Source organism: Periplaneta americana, chromosome 4 (assembly GCF_040183065.1).
Source record: "Periplaneta americana isolate PAMFEO1 chromosome 4, P.americana_PAMFEO1_priV1, whole genome shotgun sequence".
Classification (NCBI taxonomy): Eukaryota; Metazoa; Arthropoda; class Insecta; order Blattodea; family Blattidae; genus Periplaneta; species Periplaneta americana.
In genome coordinates, this window is record NC_091120.1 from 150,249,421 (window position 1) to 150,271,251 (window position 21,831).

The 21,831-nt window shown below is 35.8% G+C and overlaps 1 long non-coding RNA gene across 1 annotated transcript; it reads left to right on the top strand.

The window, feature by feature from the left end:
• Positions 1 to 6,799: 6,799 nt before the first annotated feature.
• LOC138698324 (uncharacterized) lies at positions 6,800 to 15,434 on the top strand. The gene is made up of 2 exons (XR_011331832.1): positions 6,800 to 6,902; positions 13,933 to 15,434. It is a non-coding gene; the product is annotated as an uncharacterized lncRNA (long non-coding RNA).
• The last annotated feature ends 6,397 nt before the right edge of the window (positions 15,435 to 21,831 follow it).

Below are 21,831 nucleotides of genomic sequence, written 5' to 3' on the forward strand. Positions count from 1 at the left end.
CCCCACTCATCTTCGCCACTTCCCTCCCTCATCATCCCGTTTCTGGTTTTACAGCTCACTCTACCGGCGGCCTCCCGAAGCTGCTGACTCTCTCGACCGGCCTCCGTGGAATGTAGTTCAGCGATGTTGGATGGCACCCGAGGCGGACCTACTCGGGTTCGCCACGGACCGACAGGGACGCCTTGGGAGAATTTGCCGAAGCAGGAATGGTATATGGATTCTGTTAGCTGTAGGAACCGGTCGTTAAGGGAGTCATGTGATTAGGGCGGTGCGCGTAGGGGATCTGTGGCATGCAACTCATTCCATATCGACGGTTAGAGCAATAGAAAAAATGTTGTTTTATTTAACGACGCTCGCAACTGCAAAGGTTATATCAGTGTCGCCGGATGTGCCGGAATTTTGTCCCGCAGGAGTTCTTTTACATGCCAGTAAATCTATTGATATGAGCCTGTGGTATTTAAGAACACTTAAATGCCATCGACCTGGCCCGGGATCGAACCCGCAACCTTGGGCATATAAAGCCAGCGCTATACCAACTCGCCAACCAGGTCGACAGCGTAATAGATCCCAATAGGTCGCAGTGCTGGGCCATCCGTGTTTCCCTCAGTTAAATTTCATTCCATTCCACACCAAGGAAAATTAACTACTAATCAACATTTTAGTTCACCATAAAATCAACTTGGAACCGTCAAGATTCGAACCCGGCATGCCAACGTGGAAAGCAGAAAGATAAAATATATTTTTCTGAATTACTTTCCTTATTACAATTGTATGTTTCTCTTCCTCCTAAAATATTTTTTTCTTTCTATATTCGTTTCTAGACAGTCTTTCATTTATTGGTTTTGTTCCTCTGTCAGAATGCTCGATCGTTTCCATTTTTTCTCTTTATACCGTCTCTTTTCTACCGCTATTTCTTTCATCTTTGTACTAACGACATCTTTTCTTCTCTTATGTTTGAAAGTATCATACAAGACTTTGCCGCGTAGTCTTCGTGCAGAAACCGAATTGGACAGTATTGTTCCTGATTGTACAATTGTTAATGACAGGTGGGGGCAGCTCATAAGTGATTCATAAGCAATCAACTCAGAACCTCGCCTCATTTACATTAGACCTCCGAGGCGCGGCTCGCACCTGCATTGTCCATATGGCACCCGCAGAGTCCTCGGAAATGCAATGCAACAACGGTCCACTGTTACCGCGTAACTTGTATCGTGTAGGCAGTCAAGACAGAAGATTTATCTCCCTTCCATAATTCTGCATTACCATATATGGCTTAGTGGATAAAGCGTCAGCACGAAGAGCTGAAAACCCGGGTTCCTGAACGGAAATATCATATGTACTTCGGTACATCGCAATAATATGATAAGCGTATATAATCACTTAGTGATTTAAGACGGCGCTCATTCCGTCGGATCCCTGCCACTTAGTCACTCGTAATGAGTGCACCTCTGCACATAGTGTGTTGGACAATGTGCCATTGTCACAAATCTGTAACATAGTGCATGAGGGTTGGCCACTAAAGGAAAACTAAGAGGTGGAATTTAAACTTAGAGGATTCAATCCGGCATCGGAGCTGGAAGAGAGTCAGTACGTAGAGCTGAAAACCCGGGTTCGAGTCCCGGTACCGGAGAGAATTTTTTCCGCTCCACCCGTCCTTCATCATATGGTAATGCAGAATTTCTGCACGGAAATATCATATGTACTTAGGTACACTATAATAATATAAAATCTAGACCAGGCATGCCAGAAATCAGACTCTAAAGGCCCGGTCAAACATAACGCGGACTGTCCGCGCGGACTTGGCGGACCGTCCGCCGCGAACTCTGTATTACGTTAGAATGCATCTTCCTAGTCAAACAGCGAGCGGCCCAACGCCGCGGTCTAGTCTGGTTCGCTGCGGACTGATAGGGATTTGTGTTTTTCCACAGAGTTCTCGTAGAAAATGGCCGATGAAACGGAGATGTTAATTGAATTTGTGAGAGAATATGCCCATTTATATCATACGCGGCATCCAGACTTCACCTCCATCGTCTTCTTTTTTTTCAACCAACTCATCGTGGTCAGATAATCCTAATTATATACATAATCCTTCCAATGAAATTAATTATACTAACTTGGAGGTAGCTACCTGACCTCCGATGTCATTAGGGTTTTTGCCACTATTGTTTCTTCTGTAAAAGATTTGTACGAAAACGTACTGCAGCTCGTAAGAAATAACAGTACTTCTCAATAGTAATTTTGTCTACGAAATAATACTGTTCTCTGAGTCGTGTTTTCTTTTCTATATTTATACTTATTTTTCAGTTGATTAGTAATAAATACAGTTTAAAATACAAACGAAAATCTTTTATTTACCTCAAACAGATCGTTAGTCTTTCCTTCGTTCCAATCGATCTCCTCCAGTTTGTTGTCACTTTCAATATTTCTGGTTCTCTAAGGCTATGTGATTCCTCAAACTTTTGTTTAGACATTCGAAAATAGTCGTAAAAACGGTCTTCAAACGAATTCAGTTCACTACACAGTCTGTGAAATTCGCCTACTTCCTCCCTTTTTTCAATTATTTCATGCACGCACTTCCTTTTTCTTTTCCGCTTTGATGAACGGCTCAAAGCGAACAGAAGAAGCAAATTTTTCTTCATCTGAGGAACTGCTGGACATGTTAATTAATCCAGGAGAAAAAAACGAAAGTAAAAGTACAATTTCAAAGAAATTTAGAAACAAATCGAGAAAATACGATGAGTACTGCACTCGGCAACAATTATTTCCACACTGGTTCGTCCTGCACTGTCCGCGTTCTGTTTGACTTCCTCAGACTGTGGCGGACTGCGATCCTCCAGGCCGCGCGGACAGTCCGCGTTCTGTTCGACTGGGCCTTAATGTGCAGTTTTGTGCGCGGATCGCCGGTCTGTGCAGACTGCATCATTCGAGCGTTGCTCTTACCCGTTCTTAGCTGGAGGGGTGTACAATAATCTATTCTGCGCTTCGATGGTTGGATTAAATAGGCATTTGGATATTATAAACACACTTAGCAGAATGAAAAAAGAAACACGGTTATTATCAGTATCTATAGGCTATTTGACAATTGTATACAAGAAACTTTAGGCTTACTCAGTTATACTTCACAAAGTAGTGGTTTGTAAAGCAATATTTATTAATATGATTTGTATATAGTATTTGAAGAAAAAAAATATTGCAGTAATTTCGAAACAACAAAAAACGAACAAGTATTTCATTTTACGTAGTAGGTACTGATTATTTTAAAGTAATAGACCCTACTATTTCATTGTTCGTAGAGCGTTATTATTTATTGGGACCATTGGTACGCAAATGAAGAAAATATTATACTCCCAATTAATTACATGCAGTATGTGAAGTTTTTACATTGAAATAATTTCCTTGCTGTATGTCAATCTAAATTAACATTAATATTAATAAATTATATAAATTAAGCTTAGAATTTAAATGCACATATAGTTTATTTGCAAAACGTTGAGAACAAGTATCGACAAGTTGGGAGCGTTACTGAAAGAAATTAAAAGTGTAGTTCACAAGCTGTGAAGCGACAATATTCTATTTATGTCAGGTTTAAAGATTTATTAGCATAATATAGTGACGTGAGTTGGAAAATTTGCCATTATATATTTTTCCAGAAAATGTTTCCGCCTTGCAAATAGTTGCTTTCTTCGCTCCTTACAACCTCAACAACCTCACATGTATTCCTCACTGTATTCTCATCAGTCATCACTTACCAGCTTATGAAATGAAAGTCGTAAGTCGTCTATTCTTTGACGGCTGTGTTAGTACAGACTCCAAAACAACGCCATTGTCAAGTTCGTTCTGCTGTGAGAGTACTGATTAAGAAATAAGCGTTGGCAATATCATATTTTGAGAACTTTACTAATCTGATCTGTCACAACATTATTACCTCGACATGGGCTGATGAAAGCCTTTCATTTTAAAATAATTATTGTTGGCTGTTGTTATCTGTCAACTCCTTACTTTATTTATCATAACTCATTCACAGACACAGCCAAATCAGCACCCGTACTGAAACTGCGTTACTGAAAGAAAAGCTGATATGTTGTTGCAGGTCAGTATAGCCCTGTCGCGTTCCCCTCCAAGGTGATTCACTCCCTCCAGGTAGGGGAATAGAGACTACTGCACAATGTGCGCGGCTGCACAATGTGCAGGGTTTTGGCATGCCTGATCTAGACTAAACGAATGTGTGTAGCGATATGGAGGTCACATTCAGAACATAGGGTGTTATAGGTACAACTGAATGCTATTATATGTAGCCTTCTTTAAATGAAGAGTAAATGTTTTATTCTAAATATCTATCAGTTCCATAATTATTAAGTTTTTAGAAAAACCCGTTTCATTGGCCCATTCTTTGCAAGAAGTTCAATAGAAACTGAAGTTGCATGAGACCAGAAAACTCAAAGTGTAGAGTTCCGAAAGGGACTTAAAAATTAATAATCAGTTAACCATACCAGGACAATCTATTGAATAGTCGCCATTGAGCTATACACGGGATGTACTTCCACCCTGCAAACTTTATATAGGGAATCTGGGTAAAATCAAGTTTGGCACAATGTCGTGTTCTTGTATGACAAACCAGTTCCCACAAACTACACCTACGAGTCCTCGAAATAAAGAGAGGCCTGACTCCTTCAACTCCGCCAGTTTCTGGACTCTGTCTAATAATACTGAGCGATTCATCACATCTCCCGCTCCCAGTTGACGGTCTAATGAAAACACTGTGTGGGATCTCAGTCCCGAAGGAATGGCCGCTGAGACGTGGGACGAAATAAACATCAAGAACAAACATTGAAAGCAATGTTGTTATGATTGGAGTTTTAAACAAAGCACGGAGCACATAGTTTATTATTCATAGACTTGAAGAAATCTAGAATTCGTGAATTTAAAAGACGCGTACAATTCACAATCATACCACAAGGCTTACGCAGAAAAAGTAGAGTTTTGAATTTTTCCAGAACACTTAAAGTACCCCTCGTCTTGTGATTGTTCTGTTCTTACTAGAGAACGGCTTTCTATTCTAGTTCCGTACCTAATACTGTTTTCGCTGTAAGAAAAATCCTAATGTAAACACAAGCACGTTGCTGTCATACCAGTGATTGGCTCCCAGTCGAAACGCTCACACGACGCAGGAAAATATAGTTCCATATTTGGAAACCATAATCTTGTATTATTTGAAAATGAAAAATTGAATTGTAGTTGTTAAATACGATTAAACATATAACTTCACTTATATGTAAAACGCTATGTAAAAGAAAAGCTACTTTTATATGTTGTTATTTACTATAAACACGAATGAATACCAAGAATAATACCGAGGTAGTCTGTTGTTGTAACAAGCTGGCGTCACTCGAGTTCGTAGTTGTTCACATAAATACGTGGTACTGTAGAATGGCTTCTGCATTCTGGAAGGAATAACTCCTTTGTCCGATAGTGATTGACCTTACACATAAGTTTAAAATAATTTAATTACAGTAATTATAAAGTAAAAGTTTCCTAAGCAAACTAATGCATAGTAGTGAGGTTAGGTCTACTTGACGAGTAACGCGAAATGTTTAACATGAAACAGAATGTACAACAGTGGGCGGAATCACGTAGGCCTACTGAGAATCTATGACGCCAAACTGCAGCCAATGAAGCCTCACTTCAGTCACGTACTATTGTTTATATCAGGATTTTTCTTACAGCGAAAAGATTATATGAAGGCCTATTTTGTTTGCCATGTCCTAGACGTATGTTCCATGTACACAAATCCTCCTATTAAAATTCTGTAGGACCTAAAAGATATAAATGAACCATAGAGTCCTACAAATGCCTAAAAACGTGTTTGTGCCTGAAAAGCACCTATGTAGTATTTTGCGTATAGGCCTATTTAAAATAAAGATACCGATACTAAAAATAATGAAATTTATCCTTTGGAGAGCTGGGAAAATCAAATATCTTGGAACAACAGTAACAAATGTACCAGTAAATGACACCCTAAAGGAAATTAAACGCATCATAAATATGGGAAATGCCTGTTATTAGGTTGACAAGCTTTTGTCATCCATTCTGCTCCCAAGAAAGCTGAAAGTCAGAATTTGCAAAACAGTTACATTACTGGTTATGCTGTATGTTGTAAAAACTTGGACTCTCACTTTGAGAGAGGAACAGAAGTTAATGTTGTTTGAGAATATGGTGCTTAGGAAAATATTCGTGGCTAAGAGTGATGAAATTACAGGAGAAAGTTACACAACGCAGAACTGCACACAACTGACATAGTTAGGAACATTAAATCCAGACGTTTGAGATGGGCAGGGCATGTAGCACGTATGGGCGAATCTAGAAATATATAATAAAGTGTTAGTTGGAAGGTCGGAGAGGAAAAGACCTCTGGGGAGGCCGAGACGTAGATGGGAGAATATTAAAATGGATTTGAGGGAGGTGGGATATGATTCTAGAGACTGGATTAATCTTGCACAGGATAGGGACCAATGGCAGGCTTATGTGAGGGCGCGATGAATCTCCGGGTTCCTTAAAAGCCATTTGTAAGTAAGTGTATTTCGTATTTCTAAGATTATTTGCAACACGTATTTTGTTTCTCTTTTCCTCTCGTTTCGTAGTTCTCGGTGGTCTAGACTGCTTCTGCTTACGGAAATTTGAAATCATTTCCAATATGTTTTGTCGATGAAGCTACGTCCTTGTGCTGATCTGTTGTTACCCAACTAACAATAATTACGGTATCTTATCTGTAGGTATTTCCAGTTATCTGGATAACAACAGATAGGCCTATATCAGACAAAGTCTGATGGAATATTCAGAGTACAGTTAAGACACATCGTACGACACTAACTTTTCTGTAATACGTGTATGGCAGAAGAAACCAGGTATTTATTTATAGATAATTATAGTACCATCTTATTTTATACGTATACGCTGAGACGTCGACATAATAAGAATAATGACTTATGAGTCTCTTAGATCTAACATCTCATTGAGGTGAGTCAGTAAGCAAGTGAATACAGTACAATAGGCCTAGTGTTAAAATGAAAAACATAGGTGTGTAGCCTCTACGCGCAACAGGAATGTAACTTCTTAACTTGAAAATGTGTACCAATCTTTTTAATATTTCAAAAATTAAATACACAGAATCAATCTTTAAGTAATGATATTTCCAGCCAAGGCTTATCTAGTTCAATAAATTTATTTGAAATTGATTTTACGACAAACGTTTTCGCTCACCAATGAGCATCTTCAAGGCTTATAAATAGAACATGAAATAATTTAACAGTTCAGGTACATAAACAACACAAAAATAATTGCATTTATGTGGCATGTTTTATTTTATTTATTTATTTGAATATACAATTTCTTGAACCCTATTTTACCCAAAAGTACATTAGGGTTATGTTATAGACTGATAGTTTATATTATAATAAGAATTCATTTGATGTGAATAACCCAATCTATAGGCCTACTACTTAAAGTTAATATTTATATCTATTACATTTGAATTAATTACAAGTTCTTAAAAATATTACATATAAAATTACAAAACTCTTTGTAGCAACATGTTTCCCTGAACACATTGAATAATGGTTTGTCATATATTACATTACAAAAGTGTAAATTTCCGACCAAAAGAAATCTGTTTTCGAATACTGGACAATGAAACAAAAGATGGTCCACAGTTTGCTGTTCCTCATAGACAAGTAAGTAGCCATTTTCCTTATTTAATTTCAATCGTTCTAAATAATAGCCGAATTTTCCAAGAGCCGACAAAAGTTGCGTTAGTATAAAATCCGGTATAATTTTGGTGCTATTTAAGCGGGTGTCGACCTAGGAAAAAAGATTTCTTTCGTGACAATATTTTTTACTGCATGTCCACTGATTGTTCCACCTATTTATTATGTGCTCATTTATTTTACTTTTCGCATATGAATAAGGGCACAGCTGAAATTGGAGTTCGAAACTGCAGCACTTTTTGCCAGTTCGTCAGCTCTTTCATTTCCTGGTGTTCCACTGTGTCCTCGCACCCATGAGAAGCAAATGTGTTTGTCACAAGGTACTGTTCTACAACCAGGAGATAAACCGTGAAAGGAATGTGCTTACTATTACGTCATCTATTGGAGCGAAATAGATAGATAATATTACCGTCATAACGTCAGTTTAAAAAAACATGCGCTCTCCTGCATATGTTATTTCCTGTATGGAGGGATTAAAAGACCAGGAGATTAACAGTGATCTAATTTTGTAACTAGGATAGTATAAAAATGTGTATATCAGTGTTATCGTTTGTGCTTTGAAAGATAGCCAATAGAGATACGAGTACCCACGTGTGTGACCTTATGACATCTTATGACATCAACATTCATTCACAGCATCACCCCGCTGGGTCTCATTCCCTGGAGACTTTCTCGTGGTTGGAGTTCTGATTTCCACTGCCAGAGGATTTAAGTTTAACTTATTATCTATAGATTTGTTTTAGAATCACTGTAAATACAACAATTATAATTTGTGAAATTTAGTCCATATCAGTGCTTCCTTAATAGCTAATAGCTCGGCTTGCACAATGGAGCATTCAGGTGAAAGTTTGTTTGTCTGTGCACATTTCTTGGCCATTGCAGTATACAACAAAAGTGCATCCGACCTGGCATGGAGCATTCAGGTGAAAGTTTGTTTGTCTGTGCACATTTCTTGGCCATTGCAGTATACAACAAAAGTGCATCCGACCTGGCATGTTTTACATGACATATCTGCAAATTTATAAAGTGGTTACAGCTACAAAGAATAAAATAAGTTAACAAAAATCGATTTAAAATGATCAAGTTAAAACAATATTAAAACATCGTGTGGAGAAGTTTAAGACTTGTAAAATGGATTGTTTTAACTTCATTTTACATAGGTTTTTATTAACTTATTTTATTCATTAGCTGTAATCACTTCATAAATTTGCAAATATATCATGTAAAACATGCCAAGCACACATGCAATTGACACAGGGAAATCAAAAACTCCCTAACTCCAATAAACCAAATTTTACTGGAGAGAGAAAAACTTATTATTTCTCTTACTAGCTTTAAATATTATACGTTTATCTATTAATATTGTGTAAAATTGCATTCTTTATTAATTAAATACTTCAAAACCTAAATTTTTACATTATCTTACGCTACACTGCTGGAGTTGGTGGTTTTCTGATTTCCACAGTGTATGAGCTATGTGAAGAAAAAAAGATAAGTATATCATAATTCCCTTATAGAACATTGGAATATACGAGAAAATGGAAGTTTATTATTAAGATTAACATTGCTACATTTTTTTTTTAATTTCAAATATATGAGATAGAAAATCACTTATTACCAGAAAGCACATCAAAATACACAAATAAAACCACAAACAATATTAAAATGTTAACACAGTCTCATTCATGTTACAGATTCTGTTTTTTTTTCTCTCACTCTCGTGTTCTTCTAGATTCTAGATTATTACTGTCCGCAAACAGAGTTTGGTAATTCATCCTACTTTCCTCAGAAATAAACTGTATTAAATTTTGCAGGCCCTTGCTTTCTTCTTTCATGGCAATGCTGAATTGTACCTACTTTAGTTGACTGGGGAATGATGCATCTGTATTGGGTTTCTGAAAGTTAATCGACTCGATATTGTGCCTTTAAAAATCTTACTTACATGGATTTCGTAGTTTTTTTGTGACATCCTGAATACCATATCGTATGACTTTACTCAGCTGGTTGAGCGATAGTGTTGCCACCTACCGGGAAATTAAGCTTGGAATGCAAAAACTCTCTTATGCCACGGAGTAAGTGGAGTTCTGAGTTCCACGAGTTTTAAAACAGACCCCAGAATGCAGATGAATGACGATATTAGTGTATTCTTGCCTTCCACGCATGCAGGACAAACTAAAAAGCATCATCCAGACCATAACTCAATTTTGTCAAAAATTGGACTTAGTGGGTTTTTGATCTCCCTGTCTCAATTATTTTTGTGTTGTTTATGTACTTGAAATGTTATTTTTATTTTAGTAGGTTATTTTACGACGCTTTATCAACATCTAAGGTTATTTAGCGTCTGAATGAGATGAAGGTGATAATGCCGGTGAAATGAGTCCGGGGTCCAACACCGAAAGTTACCCAGCATTTGCTCATATTGGGTTGAGGGAAAACCCCGGAAAAAACCTCAATCAAGTAACTTGCCCCGACCGGGAATCGAACCCGGGCCACCTGGTTTCGCAACCAGACGCGCTGACCGTTACTCCACAGATGTGGACTTGAAATGTTAAATTATTTCATGTTCTATTTATAAGACTTGAAGATCCTCACTGGTGAGCGAAAACGTTTGTCGAAAAATCAAATTTAAATGAATTTATTGAATTAGGTAAGCTTTAAATGGAAATATCATTACTTAAAGATTATTAACCGGCTTATCGGCATCATAATGTCTATAAAATTGGCACATAATCAAGCTGCTTGATTATAAATTGCTTTTCAAATATTTGGTGAGCAATTTTATTTCATGTAGCCTAATCTATTTATATGGTGAAATATGAAAATTCTAAATCACTGACACCAGTTGGATGAAGCATAGTACTTGTTGATTTTTCGTAGACTTGTAGAAACACTCACTAACTATTGGCACTTTGTAACTGAACTGCAGAACAGAGGTTAGGCCCGTAACACAGTTGAGTTTTCGCTAGCGAGAAATGTGTTGCGAGAAAATTCAAAGATTGATAACATGGATTCAAATGGACGTCCACACACTGGAAGAGATTCTCGTTCGAGGCAAAAACCTCGCGCGGGTTTCTCGCTGGACTCGGTAGCTCAGCGAATTTTCTTGACACATTTATCAAAGATGTTTGACATTTATACTCTTTAAGACGATTGAATGTAGAAAAAGATATTACAGGTGGCGATGAATTGTATTGTTTTTATTTGAAAATGAGGAAAGATGGCTGATAATTGCAGTCAGAAACTTATCGAACTTGTACGATGTCACCCGTTGGCCTATTTATATGATACACGGGATGAAAACTATAAGAACACGAAACTTAAAGAAGAAATCTGGAGACAAATATCAGATTATCTGAAAATAAATAGGGCTATATTTTATTTTGATGAGATTTAATAGTATTAATTAATCATTTGAAATACTTTATCTATATGTCTTAACAGTTTACATAATTTTAATCAGGAAATAGCAAAGAATCCTCTATCATATCATGAATGGCAAAAAAACTGTGGTCCATTCAACCTAAAATAACGCCTAAACGTATCATCATTCAAATCGAAACCAGTATCCAAAACTCGTCCTTATTTTCGTAAGATACAATGTGATTTTCAGATATTTCTGGCTTTAATTTTAGGCCTGCTTCTTCTTTTCATTAACAAAATATGTTCATGTAACTCCATTTCCTCATCATCTGAATACTCAGATTCAACATAGAGTTCGTACGTAATTTGTAAAGTACAATATACTTACAGGTTATATATTTAAGTACGACAATATACGTATATATTTCCCCCAATGAGTCATTACTATAATCATAAAAATGCTTTCTGCATGAAGGCAGTGCATAGATGATCATAGCGAGGTGTGATCTGTGATAACGAGAACTCACCAAGTGTGTGGAGGAAGGCTCATCGCCTCTTTCTCGCAACACATTTCTCGCTAGCGAAAACTCAAGTGTGTTACGAGCCTTAGGAAGTGCCTTTTTCTTGACCTGCATTCTAGCACTCGTTTCAGTCTACTCTTTTTTCTTTTATCTGAATTTTCGGCGGTTAATTTGCACGTTTTCTTTCACACCATACCCTAGTTCTTTTCGCCTCTGATTATGGCACATTTTCTAGGAAAAACTTTTCAACATTGTAATTTCACTCACTGGTTTAGACTGTATAATATCACAACGCTACACAGAAGAAAAAACCGAAAAGTCAACATTTTCATTTTCACAATAACACAGTAACATACACAATCTCATAGCAACAATAAGCAAAGACCTCTTAACGTCTGTCACAGATTCCGATTTGTAGTCTGTCTAAAGAAGTTTCACTTAAAAGAAAAACTCAATTGCTCTATTTTCGAGATACGACGATTTACCAACGAGTTTTTCAATAACTCCGGAAACCATAAGTTCATAATTCTTCCCAACAATTAAACACTGTAACATGAATAACTAAAATGTCTAAAGAGTACAAGTGAAATTCAATGTAAGCCTACGTATACATGTATTATGTACCTATGTATATACGTCCGTATATGCGTGCAAATGTATAGAGGAAGTGTTACAAAAATGGAAAAAAAAAAAATTGTTTTTTTTTTTTCACTTTGGAAACTACATCTTTTAATGCTGAATGTAAAGTAACGTCCTGTTTATTGTTGAATGTCCCTGTGAATGGTACACCGGACTTGGAAGAAGTTCGTAAAATGTTATAAAATGTTTGAAAAAAATAATTTCTTCAAAATGTAACATATTTATTTTATAAAAATGGAGGTACAAATATGGAATACTATTAACAAGTTATAAGATTAACAAATTTGCAAAGTCAAAATGGCCTCTACTAAGACAAGAACAGAACAAGCAATCAGTATCTTCATTAGAAGGTGTTTTCCCAACCGTAATACTGAATCCAGATGAATCGTCTCTCACAACTTTTCTTGAACTTGTTTTATGGCTTCTTGCATTGCCTTTTCATTCCACAGTTTTCTAAGTTTATTGGAAGGTGAGGTATTCGCTCCTCCTACTGGTGCCAATACTAGTAACTAAACAGAAAACTAGGGTATAAAAATGGAATTCTAAAAATACTAGTATTCCATATTTGTGACACTGATGCTGTAAGTCATAACCTCAAAGCATATCATAATAATTTAAAAACGAAATAAATTAAACATGCATTGCTTTAAACGTAGATTATTTCTCTTTCAGAATACATATCATTAATATTTCTAACGTTTAGGAATAACAATATATATTCAAGAAAAGAACTTGCCGCCAAAAATTTTACTTTCCTCGAAAACGCAATAATGATACAATGTTTCAACAGTTCAGCTTCTAACTGCAAACTAACACATTCTCGCAAAAGAGTATCGGTACGTATAGGCATCCAACAAGGAAAACTCTGTTCGCAGAAACCAGCGGGCGTGACTGTCTCACGCAGATGACGTGTGCTCCCGTTCCCAACAAGCTCTCACACCTACTGCAGAGGGTATAGCATGCGCGCCGCGAGAAATTCGAGCTGAGTTTTGCTTGTAGGATACCTATAGTAATTTGGAAGGCTTCCGCTAGAATACAACTAGTCTCAAGTAGTATATTACATTATTTTATATTTGTAACACTTCCTCTACTCATATATACCTGTATATTAATGTGTAGTGTGAAGGGAGTAGTGGTAGTAGTAGTAAGGGTAGTATTAGTAATAAGGGTAGTAATAGTAGTAAGGGTAGTAGTAGTAGTAATAAGGGCAGTAGTAGTAATAGTAGTAGTAGTAGTAGTAATAGTAGTAGTAGTAGTAGTAGTAGTAGTCGTAGTAACCTTTCTGAAAACCTGACTCTAGGAGAGTTTTTACTAGATCTACACATGAAAAGTACTTGATATTTAAAAAAAATCTTATTTGTTACATATATACAACTTGAATTCAGTTGAATCCTTCCGTACATTAATAGATGATATAATAAACTCACCAAATTTAAAATTAAACAAATGCCCAGTAATCGATAGTTAGCTCCAGAGAGTCCTAACTGTTTCGCGAATAAATCCATGTTAAGGTATTTGTCTCTCTTTAAAATCCATCGCCTTCAGTGCGGTTTGAACTCGCGAACCTTGAATGCAACGCAGTCTACGTGAACAGTTTAGCACAATCTGAACCAATTTAAAGTACTGACATGAATATATTATTATGTTTTCAGATACCGAAGCTCATCAGCTGCAGGTCGTGCCCGAAATGGAGTTGACATCAAAAGATATAATTCAAGGCCTACTAAACCAACTTGAATGTCCAATATGCATGCAGTATATGCTACCGCCCATAGTGTTTTGTGAATCTGGTCACAACGTGTGTAGCAACTGCAAACCGAAACTTTCAAAATGTCCACTTTGCAGGAAAACGTTCCTCAACGTCAGGAATATGGCACTCGAGAACATATCAACTCAAGTTGAATATCCATGCAAATATAGGAAATCAGGCTGCATTTGCATGTTTCCATCAACCATGATTTTGGACCACGAAGAACTGTGTCCTTATACTCAATATTCGTGTCCTTTCTCATATGGAGGTGGTCGTTATTGTTCCTGGACAGGTTCGCTTATTGAGTTGAAGGCACATCTGCTTTCAAGCCATTCTGAAGAGACTTCAGAGACAAGTGGCAAGTTTTCGATTAACTTCAATGACGTTACTGCTCCAGGAACGTATAATTTTGTGATTTTTGCTCTGGATGAGATATTCTTCAGGCATGCATCTGTAAAAGACGGAAACTTTTACTGTGTTCTCCAGCTGATCGGACCCAAATGTAAGGCTTCAAATTTCCAGTATAAACTCACTCTGCGCACAAGAGAAAACAACGAGAGCATTTCGATATGTCGATTAACAAGGAGCTACTATGAGGAAATCGGTGATATCTTTCGTTCGAGAAAATGTGTTAAGTTACACTTAGATGTTGTGAAGGATTTCTTGAATGAACGAAACGATTTGCCAAATGAAATGGAAATAGTTAAAATTTGACTTGTTAGTGATACCGAGCATCTTCTGTAATTTTCATGTTGTTAATTCAAAAATGATAATATAGGTACATTTCACGTTTCAGTGAACAAAATACGATAAATTAATGGCAACTGAAAGTTTTGCAAGGATATTCTGTACATTTAATACACAAAATAAAAATTTAATGAGATCAAAATTTCAACAAAATACTAATCGTACTGATAATTATTAGGTTTATATTGTATTATTTTCATATTTTGGTTTTAAATGTATTTTAACCGCTTAATTTTTCTGTCTTGTAATATTTCACTCTTGCCTTCCCGTTCAATTTGATGGCTTTGGTATAAAAGCCTCAATTAAATATTTGGAAGCTTCAAACTCCTAACATCAGTGGTTTTTAAACTTAACAGGAAATTAATCCCTGAAGATGTATACACATACTTTATTGTGTAGTGTTATCCACAACGTGTGAATTAACTAATTTAAATACTGCTCTTAATTTATAAGACAATGTTTTTCAGTGTCATTCAATATTACACATATATACATCTTGAAGTGACCATTGTAATGAAAAGTGTCTCCAGGCTGTACAAAATAGGAACGTGGAATTACCAGTTTAAAGATGTGACACAATAACGCAAAAACACAATATTATGTTGCAAGTTTTTCTTTCTTTCTTAATAAAAAATATATAATAAAATGTTGAATTTAGAGACCTGTTTTCTTTGTACATCGTAGAATATATTTTTTTTTATCATGAGAGTAGAATGAATGTGGTAAAAATTAAATTATGTATGCCACTTTTGTGTAGTGTGAACTGTTTTGCACATGTATTTTCTGAAATAATATTTCCAGGCGACTCTGCAAAAATGTTATATTTTACACACAAACTACGTAAATAAGTATTAAAAATCGTAAAGCTAAACCTTATCTCAACACAATGAAATAAGTTCATTCCATACTCAATTATCTTTTCTATTATATTATGTCACTTATCACCATACGAGTAACAACAGTATGACATTACTATCAATGATACAAATCGATCTATGATCTCCTGTTAACTATTAGAGATTATATCTCTTTAAACATCGCAGGATATGTTTTTATTATGAGAGTAGCATAAACATCATTTTTGTCTCGAAAATGAAGAGTTCAGAGCCAGAGTGGGCGAAGCGCCATATATTAAAAACGGAGAAACCGAGGGTTAAAATGAAGTGAGTACCATAATTCAATTTAACACATAGCAAGTAATATAAAGTATGCACATTAAAACTAAATGATATGTAAACCTTCATTAAAATATGGTATTCACTTAACATTACAAGATTTTTTTACAAGATTTTTATTGCAAGCAAAAATTACATACAATAACAAAGATTTTACAATACTATTGTAATATTCGTATATGAACATTCTTCAAAATTGGAAATTGATTACAAATCTCATAGTCAAATAGTTAACTCTTGCTTTCTCCGTTTTTAATAAATGGCGATTGGCCCACTATGGCTCTGAACCCTTCAAATATGTCTTTTTGTTGTGATCATAAATAAAATTATACTGTATGTATGCAACTTTTGTGTGGAGTGAAATATTTCCATTAGCGTAAATTCAACTCTCGCCTACGACTCGTGCTGAGAATATTTCCACTCGCGCAAAGAAGTTCCACTTTACACACGAGTTACATAAATAACTGTTACCGGAAATAAATAACCACATCATGCGAATGTTGGACAATGTGATCGTTTAGCTGGTCTAACTGAAGAGAACTGCTGTTGATTACAAATCAAGCAAGTTCCTCAACATTGGATGTGCATTTTCGCTGGTTGGCGCCTGGAAACCTACTATTTTTTTAGTTGGTTATTTAACGACGCTGTATCAACTACGAAGTTATTTAGCGTCGTTGAGATTGGTGATAGCGAGATGGTATTTGGCGAGATGAAGCCGAGGATTCGCCGTAGATTACCTGGCATTCACCTTACGGTTGGAGAAAACCTCGGAAAAAACCCAATCAGGTAATCAGCCCAAGCGGGGATCGAACCCGCGCCCGAGCGCAACTTCCGACCGGTAGGTAAGCGTCTTAACCGACTTGCAAACCTACTATTATTAATTTGTGCAGTATTATTTAAAAAAAAAGTGAAATATATAGTTTAAATACCGGTATTGAATATTATATTTACAGAACAGTCTTTTAGTATAATAAAATAATTAAAGTATGGGTATAACTTTCTAATTAAAAAGGTTTCTTCAGGCTGTGCAGAAAGTGTGATGTAATGAGTGCTGACTGGTTCTATTTCCCCGTAGGAAGTGTGATACCCAGCACAGTGTTTCAAGCAATGTTATGCGGCAAACTGTCATTAAATAATTAATTGTATATAGTACTGTAAAATCATAAATAGTATTTTAGAATTTTCATTCATTCATAGAGTTCTGCCCATAGGAAGGTCTTTCACTGCAAACCCAGCATTCTCCAGTCCTTCCTATTTTCTGCTTTCTTCTTTGTCTTCTCATATGATCCATATATCTTAATGCCGCCTATCATCTGATATCTTCTTCTGCCCCGAACTCTTCTCCCGTTCACCATTCCTTCCTTGCATCCTTCAGTAGACAGTTTCTTCTCAACCAGTGACCCAGTCAATTCCCTTTCCTCTTTCTGATTAGTTTCAGCATCATTCTTTCTTCATCTTCTCTTTCCAATATAGCTTCGTTTCTTATTGTCTATCCACTTCACATGCTGCATCCTTCTACATATCCACATTTCAAACGCTTCTATTCGCCTCTCTTCACTTCGTCGTAATGTCCATGTTTCTGCCACATATAATGCCACACTCCACACAAGGCATTTCACTAGTCTCTTCCTTAGCACTCTAAATACATTTCCGAAAATTCTCGAGGTACTTACATTTAAAAAAATCCGAGGCTTGTTTAACTAACAGATCTCGAATAACGGTATTTCAAACGTTCTAAAAGATTTTCACCGTTAAATATAGTAAGAAATTACACAATTTGTTAGAATAGCGATGCCTGCTCAACAGTACGAGTGAAAATTGTGATCACAAGGAGTAAAGATGTAAGATACGTGTGTAGAGAACAAAATTACACCGACGATGTTATTATTAACAATTTAACTGAAATAATACAATCCCTCTATTTAAGTGCGCCTCACAGAGCAACCACAGTCTAGTAGTATATACAGACACGAAGCTTGAGTTGTGAGGGTGCTAGAAAGAATAGACTGTCCCGGTATTATTTCGCATTGTCTGTAATGAGGCGATATTAGCGATTCTAGTGGTTAGCAACTATCTACGGATTCATATTTACTACGTATCGAGCTTCGTGACTGTATATACTAGACTGTGGAACAATCTTTCTGATACCCTTTTCTGACCCGTATTTTTTAGAAAAAGTTCTATATTTAGTGCGGCGCGGTACTCTAAGGAACGTATTTTAAATTTTAATCGCTAGTTTAACGACGCTATATCAGATAGTGGGTTATTTAGCATCGATATAATTTGTGATAGCGAGATTCTATTTGTCGAGATGATACTGAACATTCGCTATATGAATACATGCCATTTTCCTTACAGTTGGGTAAAACTTCGAAAAAAAATCAAGCAATAAGCTCAAGTGTGAATAAAACCCACGTCCGAGCGCACCTTCGGATCTGTAGACAAGCGCGTCCAACGCATGAGCAATTCCGGTTGCTTAAAGTGTTGTTAAAGATAAAAATCACGAATATAAGAGTACATCCACATTAGACCTATACGAATTACGTATTTCGTAACAATTCAGTTTTCCTTATCAAGTTAGACTACAATTTATTTTGTTGAAGTATCATTCAAAAGGCAAGCATAAAATATACAAATAATGTATCCACATGATAAGAACTTTTCTTTTCTGGATTGTACACAAAAAACTATCTCGTTAATCCCAAATGCAAGACATTTCACTACATTTTTAAGTTGCATGGTTAACTATTATTATTATTATTATTATTATTATTATTATTATTATTATTATTATTATTATTATTATTATTATTATTATTATTATTGCCGGAGAATCAGTCTCATTCTGTTGTTCTGTATGGCTGTGAAACTTGAACTCTCACTTTGAGAGAGGAACAGCGATTGAGGGTTTTTGAGAATAAGGTTGTTAGGAAAATATTTGGGGCTAAAAGGGATGAAGTTACAGGAGAATGGAGAAAGTTACACAACGCAGAGCTGCACGCATTGTATCCTTCACCTGACATAATTAGGAACATTAAATCCAGACGTTTGAGATGGGCAGGGCATGTAGCACGTATGGACGAATCCAGAAATGCATATAGAGTGTTAGTTGGGAGGCCAGAGGGGAAAAGACCTTTGGGGAGGCCAGAGGGGGAAAAGACCTTTGGGGAGGCCGAGACGTAGATGGGAAGATAATATTAAAATGGATTTGAGGGAGGTGGGATATGATGATAGAGACTGGATTATTATTGCTCAGGATAGGGACCAATGGCGGGCTCATGTGCGGTCGACAATGAACCTCCGGGTTCCTTAAAAGCCAGTAAGTAAGTAAGCATTATTATTATTATTATTATTATCATTATCATTATTATTATCATTATCATTATTATTATTATTATTATTATTATTATTAGAGTTCACTAATTATCTTGTATAACGAAATTAATTAACTACGTTATTCATTTCCAAAATAAGCAGGGAACAAAATATATATTCAACCTGTTTTAACATCGTAATATCCAGCTAATCGGACGAACGGATTTCGCATCAAATGTCGCATTCCATTATTAACTTACAAGTTGTAGCGAGCTTCACAAAATAGAGCAGGTGTTGAATGATGACGTGCTACGATAAGACTTTCTTGGAAGTACAGTACTGAGAAAGTTTTTTTGCCAGTAATGATGAGTAATGGTGAAATTTTCACTCCACCAGTTCTCATGGCTATCATTTTGTAAATTCAGAAAACAACTAAAAAATTGATGTTTTCAAGGTTATACGAATATCAAATTCTCTCGTTTTTAAAAGCATATAAATTAAACCTTTCAATTATATGTAATATATTAGATGCTCAGTAGTAAGGACTTCTATAGGATGTATCAATTAATTTCTCTTGAGAAAAAGTTTCTCTTATGATATTAAGTCGTATACCTCATTTGTCCGTTCATTCTACGTTATACAAAAATCACGAAGAAAATTGTCTAAGGATTCTTTGAAAGTGAATGTTGTTATATACTTCTAAAGGACTTATCATGTCCACCGCTATAGAGTACCAGTTAGTATGTCTGACCATGAAACGAGCGGGCCCAGTTTCCAATCAAAACTTTGTGCACAATCGTTAAAGTACTCTCAGGAGAAAGCTTTAAAATAGCGCAGATACATGAAGAATTAACACCCAGTGATCTGTCACTCTTCTGCGGTCAGCGCGGATGTGGAAAGACGCTTCTTAATGTATAACAATGCCCTCGCCAAATGCCGGTCGTTTACATTCTAGAATCTTTGGATGCACACTGTCTTCTATTACAATGGAGAGAAGAGGTTTTAATTTGATGCAAGATTTTTACTACTTACGTAGCTATAGGATTGTTTATTTTTAGGTCATTTTCTAACATTTTTGGGTCATTTTATACGTCATAAAAATTCGCGCCCTGCTTATAACAATAAATTTTAGGATAAAATATAAACATGTCCAGCGATAGTGGTAAAAATACAGAGACTTTAGCTCTGCTGCTTAGCGGTGGCGATATTGGAATAATGCTTAACGACGTATTATTTCTACATATTGCTATATACATTTTTAACACTTATATATAACTGATTAAATTTCCAACTTCTTTACCGTGTTAATATTTAGGATTTACCTTGATTGACTAGTATGGAAGTCAACCTACACAGAACGAGAGTTTAAGCCACAGTCGCATTTGTCACATTTTGCTACTCGACTTCTAAAAATGCAACGAATTTTCAATGTAAATGTGCAAAAATGCGACAACCACATTGAACTTCAGAAACGAAGATGGTAATGGAGAACATTAAATCTGAGATCTGTAGGAACTAAGCAGTTCTGGAGAAACTGAATTAAATGAAATGCTAATGGCATGGGCAATGTTCAAGAAGATAATGAGCAACTGATGTTCAGGAATGGATTTTTAAGGGTTAGTACAATTCAAGTTAACAAGTTAAGGAAACAATTTCTTTTAATTGATTTATACAATTCCATCGCATACTGAAAATTGTGAGCGAGGATTTAGTTACGTGAATCTTGTAAAAACTGTAATTAGAAACCGTCTTTCAGTAAAAAGAGTTAGCACTCTGCTAACAATAGATCTTGAAGGTCCTACTCATAAAGAATTGCAAAGTTTAAAGTGCCTCTAAAATAACGTATATTAATGTGACGTAAATTCAGCAGTAATTGATTCTAAACATTTCGGAGTGTGGTAAGATGGATTGAAAGTAATAAAACTCCAAGAAACGAATTATATAACTCTTTGTTTCTGCAAACTATATTAATTTTATTTTTCTGTACAATTAATTAGAATATTGCACAAGCTTTTCGTAATTTCCACAACTATAATTTTTCATTTGTGCATTTTTGCGACAATTATTTATTTTCTAGCTTAAACCCTGCGTAGAACACATCACAAACTCTATCCACAGATACAGTAACATAGATAACTATATGAAAATATTACACATCCAGCCAAAAAAACCAGAAATTTGACAATATGAAATTTATGAACATACTAAAACACACCCGCATCACATCCTCAACCCAATTTCAAAACACACACCCTTTTCGGCACAATCATGAACACACCCTACCACAACAGGAAACCAGAAGATAGCGCAGGATGTTCACTAGGCTTTGGAAATGAAGCACAAGACTTCGAAACTAGTCAAGCAAGGTAAATCCTAAATATTAACAGGGTAAATAAGTTGAAAATTGAATCAGTATTATTTCTATTTGTAATTTTCTTCACCTGATTTCATAATGTTCGTCAAACTTTAAGAATTAATAAGATTGCATTGTGAAATACAGTTTACAAGCATTTGTAATACTTTACTTGTAATATGTAAATTGTTAATCTATGATTTGTTAACTT